Genomic DNA, 9527 nt, shown 5'->3' with positions numbered 1-9527 from the left:
AATCTGAGTAATGGGCTAACTTGTGTGGTGGTTTATGACTTTATTTCTATATTTATTATACCAAGAATGTATTCACTTTTCTAAATGACTCCAAAATTATTTCCCTAACCCCTCTTGGTATCTGCCCACTGCCCTAGCCCGCCACCTGTCCTTTGTAGTTGGGTTCACTGCGTTGCCTGTTGGGAAATCTCTGACCGCCTGGACCTCATCCCGAACGGTCGCTCCCCCACGCTCCCTGGCTCCAGCTCGCAATTATCTCTGCAGCGCCCACAGCTGAAGCACATTCATTCAGCACTCGTGTGTGGTATCGTAGCTCTTTTGATTCAATAGCTGTGTGGTATCGTAGCTCTTTTGATTCAATAGCTGTGTAAATTTATAGCGCTTGTGCATTATTGATTTTTGGTAGCGCTTTAACATAATTGCATTGTATTGTATTGTGGGATCGCAGCAGTGTTCAGTCGATTGCGCTCTCACTGTTTGTGCATTCCTTCATTGCGGGCATTGTACTGGGTTTCGCTTTCAATCCCTCCCACCATTTTGTTGTTGTGCTTTCCCCTGGCCCGCCTCCCCGCTACCGCCTCCCAGCTGACCCTCCCACGCTCCGCCCCCCTCCAATATCCACTTAAGACAAGATGACTACGCGCAGCGTCCATGCGCTACGGCTGCGCCGAAGGTGCGCCAAAGGTAAGCCCGTCTGCGCCTGGACCGCGCCCAGCGCCACACCCCCTGGTCCCCGCATCACTCATACCCCCCGCATTACATACGACGCTTCTACCCTCTTAGCACTTAACCCCGGCCGTATCCCCAACTGCGTCCAAGCCGCACCTGGAAACACCCACGGACCCTTCACATGCAACTCCTGCAAGTATGACGGCACCAAGACCAACTCCTCATCCACAAACACCAAACAGAGAGCCGACACCAACCACCTTAAATGCATCCTGCTCAACACCCGCTCGGTCCACAGTCACGCCATCGATCTTTGGAATCTACTCGACACCATCTCTCCAGACGTCGCCTTCCTAACAGAAACCTGGATGAACGCCTCTTCAGCTCCAGACATCACCATAGCCATCCCGGAAGGCTACAAGATCATCCGAAAAGACCGCACCAACCAAACAGGAGGAGGCATCGCCATCGTCCATAAGAACTCCATCCGCGTCACGACCAGTTCTGACGATAACCTCGCAATCGCCGAACACCTTCACTTCCAGATCCACACCGACCCCAAGACCACACTCAGAGGCACACTCCTCTACAGGCCACCAGGACCCCGCTCACAATTCTGTGAAGACATCACTGACTTCATCACCCCACACGCCCTCCCCTCCGAGGACTACATTCTACTGGGAGACCTCAACTTTCACCTGGAAAAGAGCAGCGACAGCAACACCTCCACCCTTCTGGACAATCTCGCCAACCTTGGACTCAAACAACTTGTTAACACCCCCACACACTATGCAGGACACACACTCGACCCTATCTTCACCTCCAGCAAGCACATCTCCTTCAGTCACTCCACAGCTCTCCATTGGACGGACCACAGCTGCGTCCACTTTGTCTACAAAAAGACCGCAACCCACAACCACCCTCAACCTACTCTGCGAAGAAACTGGAACAAAATCACCATCGATCAGATCTCCACATCGCTTCTTCAAAACCCCCCTGCCTACTCATCGAACCCTAACCAAGCAGCCATTAACCTCACGCAATGGCTGACCAACAGCGCCGACAACCTAGCACCTTTGAAAAAACGCCAAACCAAACTAGGCAGCAAATACGCCCCCTGGTTCAACGATGAGCTCAAGAAATCCATGAAACTCTGTCGCTCCCTCGAGAAGGCCTGGAAAAAAACCCCAAACACCAGCACCAAGGACGCCTTCAAAAACGCCACCCGTATACACCACCAACTGATCCGTACAGCCAAGAAAGCCGCATTCAAAGACAGACTAGACAACAATGCCCACAACAGCAAGGAATTATTCAACATCGTCAAAGAGTTCACCAACCCCACTACCAACTCCCAACGACATCACTCCCTCTCAAACCCTTTGCGACTCCTTAGCTTCGTTCTTCCACGACAAAATCGCCGACATCCACAACAGCTTCGACAACCAACCCGGAGACCAACCCACCCAACCTTCTGCCGAACCGTCACCCCCCCCCGAACATCCTCAATGACTGGAACCCAATCTCCACTGAGGACACCATCCGCCTGATGAACTCCATCCACTCAGGATCTCCCACTGACCCATGCCCTCACCACATCTTCAACAAGGCGGACTCCATCATAGCACCACACCTCCGAGACGTCATCAACTGCTCCCTCAACTCCGCCACCTTCCCGGAAAGTTGGAAACACGCCGAACTCAGCGCCCTTCTGAAAAAACCCACAGCTGACCCCACTGAACTCAAAAACTACCGCCCCATCTCGCTCCTTCCATTCCCGGCCAAAGTCATCGAGAAAGCAGTCAACAACCAGCTCGCCACCTTCCTCGAAACCAACAAAGCCCTCGACTCCTCACAATCCGGCTTCCGAGCCAAACACAGCACTGAGACCGCACTCATCGCAGCATCGGACGACATTCGAACTCTACTGGACAATGGAGACACAGTCGCCATCATCCTCCTCGACCTCTCCGCAGCCTTTGACACAGTATGTCATAGCACCCTGCTACAACGCCTCAGAAACATCGGAATCCAAGGAAAAGCACTGGAATGGATCACCTCGTTCCTTGCCGGAAGAACTCAGAGAGTCCCCCTCCCACCGTTCAAATCAGAGGCCTCTGAAGTCATCTGCGGCGTACCACAAGGATCTTCACTCAGCCCCACCCTCTTCAACGTATACATGAGCCCCCTCGCGACCATCGCACGACAACACAACCTCAACATCATCTCCTACGCTGACGACACGCAACTAATTCTCTCACTCACCAAAGACCCCATCACCGCCAAAACCAACTTACATCAAGGAATGAAAGAAGTAGCAGAGTGGATGAAGCTCAGCCGTCTGAAACAGAACTCGGACAAAACAGAAGTCCTTATCTTGGGAACCACCCCCTCCGCCTGAGACGACTCCTGGTGGCCAACGGCCCTTGGAAAAGCACCCATCCGACGGACCACGCACGGAACCTGGGCGTCATCCTGGACTCCTCACTCTCGATGACCAGACAAGTCAATGCCGTTTCATCTTCTTGTTTCAACATTCTTCGCATGCTCAAAAAAACATTTAGCTGGATCCCCACCGAAACCAGAAAAACGGTCACCCACGCACTGGTTACAAGCCGCCTGGACTACGGAAACACCCTATACGCCGGTACCACCGCAAAAATTCAGAAACAACTCCAACGCATCCAGAATGCATCAGCTAGACTCATACTAGACATCCCGCGTAAAGACCACATCTCCGATCACCTGAAAGACCTCCACTGGCTCCCTGTCAATAAGAGGATAACATTCCGCCTCCTCACCCACGCACACAAAGCACTTTACGAACTTGGACCCGAATGCCTCAACACGCGAGTTTCCTTCTACACCCCCTCCCGCCAGCTTCGCTCTTCCAACCAAGCCCTTGCTGCTGTTCCACGCATCAACAAAACCACCATGGGAGGTAGATCCTTCTCCTATCTGGCGGCCAAAACCTGGAATTCACTTCCCATCCACCTCCGACTCACTCAAAACCACCTAGCATTCAGAAAGCAACTTAAAACCTGGATATTCGACAAATAACTCCCCACCCTTCCTCAAGCGCCTTGAGACCCTCTGGGTATGTAGCGCGCTATATAAATTATCTGACTTGACTTGACTTGACCCTAACATTATTGACTAAAATACGCCCCTGTCGAGCAGGTAACATGGATCAGGAGGATTATGTGTGCCTTGCAATCAAGCTCAAGGACTTCAGACTTTCTGCCCAACCCTAAATCTTAGCTAACTATTGAACTGTGGGGGTGAATGTGAAGTAATCTGCACCTGTGCATAATTCATGCCTCTACCCATAGAGAACCTAGGACTGTGATTACTAGGGTTACCTGGGCAGAGAGAGCGAGCACGAGAGGAAGGGTAGCTCTTACTGGAGATCGTAGCCAGGGGTACCTCCCTGCATTTGCTGCTCTAATTGAATTGAGTGTAGTATATAGTTCTGACTTATGGTTAAATAACTTTTTTTTACATTAAGAGGAACACTGGGCTGGACATTCGATCATTGTGTCTGTTCGGTGACTGTTGGGTTAGGAGCTCTACTAGTGATGTGACTTGATGAATAATTACTTAAAACCTGGTGTACACATCAATGCTTTTGACAAGTCTTTGTAAGTCTATCTACTTCCGGAGGCACTCTAAATGCGTGACTTTGCATTTTAGTGTGGTGATGCGAACCACCCCACCAAAATGCATTAGTCTAACTCCTGATGCGTGGTACTTGGCAGCGCTGAATGATGACTACTGTACATTCTAACGAGGGAAGCTCTGCGGACGCAGTCTTCTGTGTCTTCCACCACATTTTCTTTGCCATGCTGGAGCATCAGGATGAGCGAGAACTACAAAATTACGAACATGAAAAATGTGTTTCTTTTATTTGTGTATTTTGAACAAATTTCACCCTTTATGTACTGTAACTTACTATGGGTCTGGTTTAGAGGATGACGTCAACAGATTGTTGGATTTTTAGTTCGAGCCTCCTCCCTACTAGTCGTGCAATTTAGCCATCATGCAGGACGGATCTCCTACTGGCAGTGACACCCCGGCCAGGTTGTGCATTGTTAACATATAGGGGGGATTCCGCTGCCTGGCTGTACGTGGCCGATCTGGTACCATGGTTGGTGCTTTTTGGCACAGTGAAAGACTGTCTTGGAAAGGGTTTCAGGCTTTCGTAAAAAGGTAACAGTACCCTCTCTATGTTGGAAACACCACTAGCAGGCTAGAAAAGCAAACTGTATTGGAGCCGACACTTCCACATGGACAAAGGCATTACTTCCACTTTAAAATTCAAAAGGCACTTTGATGTAGAAACCTCTGCCACCTTGGAGAAGAACTTTAAATGCAGCAGACACTTCACCACAAGTACATCGGATAACCTATCTCCTCCCGCAGAATTATATCTTCCTAAAGAAATCAGGCATTAGTTAGCTACTGTGCTCGGCTTAAATGAGAAGAACATTTTACAAACTTGGTTAAGTAAAACTTTGATTTCTAAGACCAGATGCAAGCCTTTAAATCATCGAACTGGTTGCTTCATTAGAAATACATGAATTCTCAGCAACATTTGTCAGTTTTTACTTCCAGTAAACCTTAGGAGTAGACAATCTTTACCAGAATCAGAAGCGCCGACTCCTCTAAACTGTAAAATAGTAGAGAAGGGGATCTCAGTGGATTACTGCATTAATATAAAAACAAAGGTAAAGCATTTAATCCTAATGAGTAACAACTATGAGGATATTAGTGGTGTCTCTTTTTACTATGTTTGTAGTCAGTAATCAGTAAATCAGATTAACAAAACATTGAATGCATTTTTTAACTAAAAGGTACTAGTGAAAATGACCAAATAAGAGGTTTTTTTTGCACATCTCTGAGCCATCCTCAATTAAACTGTGTGTTGCTACAGTTGTTAAAGACTTCTACGGGACTGGAAGGAACGTATAAAATCTCTCCACCAGAGGCATTTCCTGTATTCCATGATGTGGCGCCGCAGTGGGTGGTTTGGCGGACGACGGTATCACGGTTCCTTCACCTCAGAACCTATTTTATGAATTCTGGGAAGGTTCTGAAGGTTCCTATTCTAGTTGGATCTTCATATGGAGCCAATGTTGGTCATGCTATCTGGTTGACTGTAGCTTGGAGTTATAGGCAGAGATTATAAAGATCCCTGAAGCATGAAATGTCACAGTCCTAACCATAGTATCTGTCATAATACAGCGTTAGGGATTTTAAAGCCTAGTGGCGATTGTTTGCAGATATAAGAATACTCAAATAAAGGTTGTGCCTGTCAAAATGCCTCTACACTATGTCACTGAGGAGCGTGTACAGTTAGTGCGTGCCAAAGACTTTACAAGCTTAGAATTGACCTCCTGGTATTAATGTCTGTCCGTTCATAAGTTGGATAAATGTAAGCTAGCCTTTACTTGCGGAAAACGGCAATTCTTTTGCACATGGACTTCATTCAGGCACTGATACTGGAAATTATTTTAACATCTTCCTCTTTGATGTAATTGCTGACTCAGCAGATCAGCTGGGTATGGCAATATCATCTACATCGATGGAATGTTAATAAAGTAGTTATGAACACCTGTATACGTCAGGTGCATGCCCAAATGACTGAAGGAATTGCTGTGTTCTTGAGGAAAGATGCAAAATGGAAGTGTAGAAAGTTTAATCAGAAAGCAATAAACCAATTTCTGAAACGTCCAGAAAAGCATAACAAGTTTTACTTGGAAACCGGATACAAGTTTGCTGCAGTAGTTTACCAAAAACAAGATGAAACAAATAATATAAATTTTTGTAAGCAATAACTTATCCTCTGTGGAAGAACGGTTTAATTTTTTTAAAGAACCATCAACCTCTTCAGTGACTGAAGAAAAGCTGGTATTCACTCCAGTTTACCAACTGACATATGACAATGGTTTGATTCCCCCAAAAAAGTGAGATGTGTATGTTTGAGGTATTTGTAAAGGGCACTAGTACCGAAGTTTCATGGCGCTAAGTGCAAATATTCCATGGGGCAATGCAGAAATGAAGCGAACTAAGGGTATGGAAAAGCTTCTCTGAATTGTAATGTTTTTAGTGCTTTTATTCAACTCACAATTGATAGTAAAGTTGACAAAGTGGGCAAAGAGCTATTTTCTGGCTGCGGCAGCCAAAAATACTTTCTGACCCCAGGTAGAAGGGGACAACAACCTGGATGTGCTGCCGGAATGTAGAGAATAAGAGGATATAAAGAAGGAATTTTTTTTAGGCAAGAAAGAAGGGGTTTGGTCATGAATGATTTATGCATCCACATATACAGGCATGGCGCCACTCTGTACTCGCATGGGCCAAAGCGGAGAGCATTGCAATCAGATGCGAAGAAACCATAGGCCCTACGAAAGATCCCTATCGCCACAAGTTGGGATACAATGCTAGCGGCACTGCAACAAAGCATAGGCAAAGCAGGGATGACCTCCTGGGAGACTTACCCGGCAGACTGAAAACGCATACAAATGTCGCAGTTCTAGACTAATTTGAGACACTTGTATTGCGTACACGCATGTACAGGATACATTGCCAATCCAAAGATATAAAACGTGAAAAAGCTAATTATCTCTGAGCAGGAATTACCACTTAAAAAGGTATGAGGGTATTCCCAATGCTGACCTACGAGAGAGGTAGTCCTCACACTAGTGAAAAACGAAATAGGAAGTTTGTCACTACAAGGACACGCAAACCTCAACAGTACATGTCCTACCTTTTACTTACATAGCACCCTGCCCTCAGGGCTACCTAGGGCCAACCTTAGGGGTGACTTATATGTAATGAAAGGGAAGTTTAAAGCTTGGCAAGTATTTTTAAATGCCAAGTCGAAGTGGCAGTGAACTGCACACAGGCACTGTAGTCGCAGGCCTGAGATAGGTTTGCAAGGCTACGTCTGTAGGTGACACAATCAGTGCTGCAGCCCACTAGTAGCATTGAACTTACAGGCTCTAGGTATATGGTATACCACTTTACAAGGGACTTACAAGTAACTTAAATATGTCAATCAGGTATACATCAATTACACACATGTTTAGGGAAGTAGCACATGCATGTTCGCACTGATTAACTGTGGTAAAGTGCCCAGAGTCCTAAAGCCAACAAAATGATGGTCAGAAAAAGAAGAGGAGGAAGGCAAAAAGTTTGGGGGTAATTCTGCACAGACCACCACCAATTATTCTGACAGATACTGGCCTGCAAATGTCAAAGGTGTTTGAAAATTACCCATTTCCATGCTACCTTCTTTTAGGAATTGCTGCAGAGTTTGGTCCCAGGATAATTCGGAATCCTACAAACCTTTAAACCAGGTGTATTTCCGAAAACTGGAGACACTGGGGAATGCATTGTGGCATGGCTTACAATGATTCCCATTAGGTTTCTTGTGCAGAATGCCCTGCAACAGTCAAAACCATTCCTACAAAAGCCCCTATTTTTCAACTTTTCCATTGGGGTGGCTGCAGTATTTTGGTTTGGGGTTGACAGGCCTTCAGGGAAATTAACCAACCCTAAATGTTTCTGAAAACCAGAGATGCAGGCGAATCCAGGGTTGCATGAACTGTGGCTCCCACTGAATCTCCGACCTGAATGCCTTGCAAATGTGAAAATGACTATAAAAACACAATTTGCATTCATTTATATGACAGAAAACAGTGGGAACTCCAGGCCACAGCAAATGTCCAACTATCCTGGGATCCCACACTTCTCCCAAAATAACAGGTGTCCTACATGTTTTGCTAGATCTACTACACTTGACAAGAACGGACTAAAGCTGTAATCATATAAAGAACACATTGACTTGATAGGGTCACAGTTTTGGCCCCTTTCGGTCTAGTATGATAGACTTACCCATATGTGGCATGCCATGCGTATCAACAGAAGTACACCTACCCGGCGACTAGGAATTGAAATGTCCTCCCACAACAGCTCTACGCCACTGATGACATCCAGATCTTTAAGCGACTCCTCAAGACTTGGCTTTTTGGGTCTGCTTCTAGAGCCCCCCCTGTTAGTATGGGATCAGACTTTACTGTTCTCACCGGGACACTCACTGAGTAGCTGTTGTGCTCTACAAATATCCCAATAATAATATGTGTAGACATGCAGAATGGGAGCACACTGTTGGGTGGAACCACAAATTCTGAGTAGTATTAACAATCTCATTTCCTAAACTTGGATTCTTAGAACACTTTAAACATACCTTTCCTTCATACCCATTTTTAATTCATTAGATTTACACTAAACTCGCTCTAAAAAATGAATATAAGCCAAAATGCGGTTGCTGGCTCTATGCATCCTGTGTTTTTGGATGATCGACAAACTATATACCTCTATGACTGGAAAAGTATGAGAGAGTACTGGAATATTACATTTGTATATTGCTTTGGTGGGGAAAAAAATACAGATGAAAACGTTGTCATTCATTTCTATTTTTCAAGCCTTAGTTTTCTATCTTTTGATTTCAATGATTACGGTCTTTGGGGAAACTATTAATGAGCTACACAAATTACTCCATGATGAATTCAGAATTTTGTCTACTTTTCAGACAGGTATACCTTTCTGGGCTTACCATTAGATTTCCCATCTTTTTCCTCCATGTCGTGCAATAAACGAAAAAATATGAAACAATGACCACCACTTAGAACATTTCAAAAACTGTGATGAAAAAATAGATTATTTCACAGGTCTGCCGTTTTCTGAAAAATCGATGGGAAAAGGAGGATCTTAACAGAGAAAATAGTTTTTTATGCCATTTTAATTAAAAAAATACACTTTCTTCCACAGCACTTATCCCCATTTTCACAAAA

The sequence above is a fragment of the Lissotriton helveticus genome, chromosome 8, assembly GCF_964261635.1.
Source record: "Lissotriton helveticus chromosome 8, aLisHel1.1, whole genome shotgun sequence".
Lineage (NCBI taxonomy): Eukaryota > Metazoa > Chordata > Amphibia > Caudata > Salamandridae > Lissotriton > Lissotriton helveticus.
The sequence above is the reverse complement of the archived record's forward strand: the minus strand, read 5'-3'. Positions refer to the sequence as shown.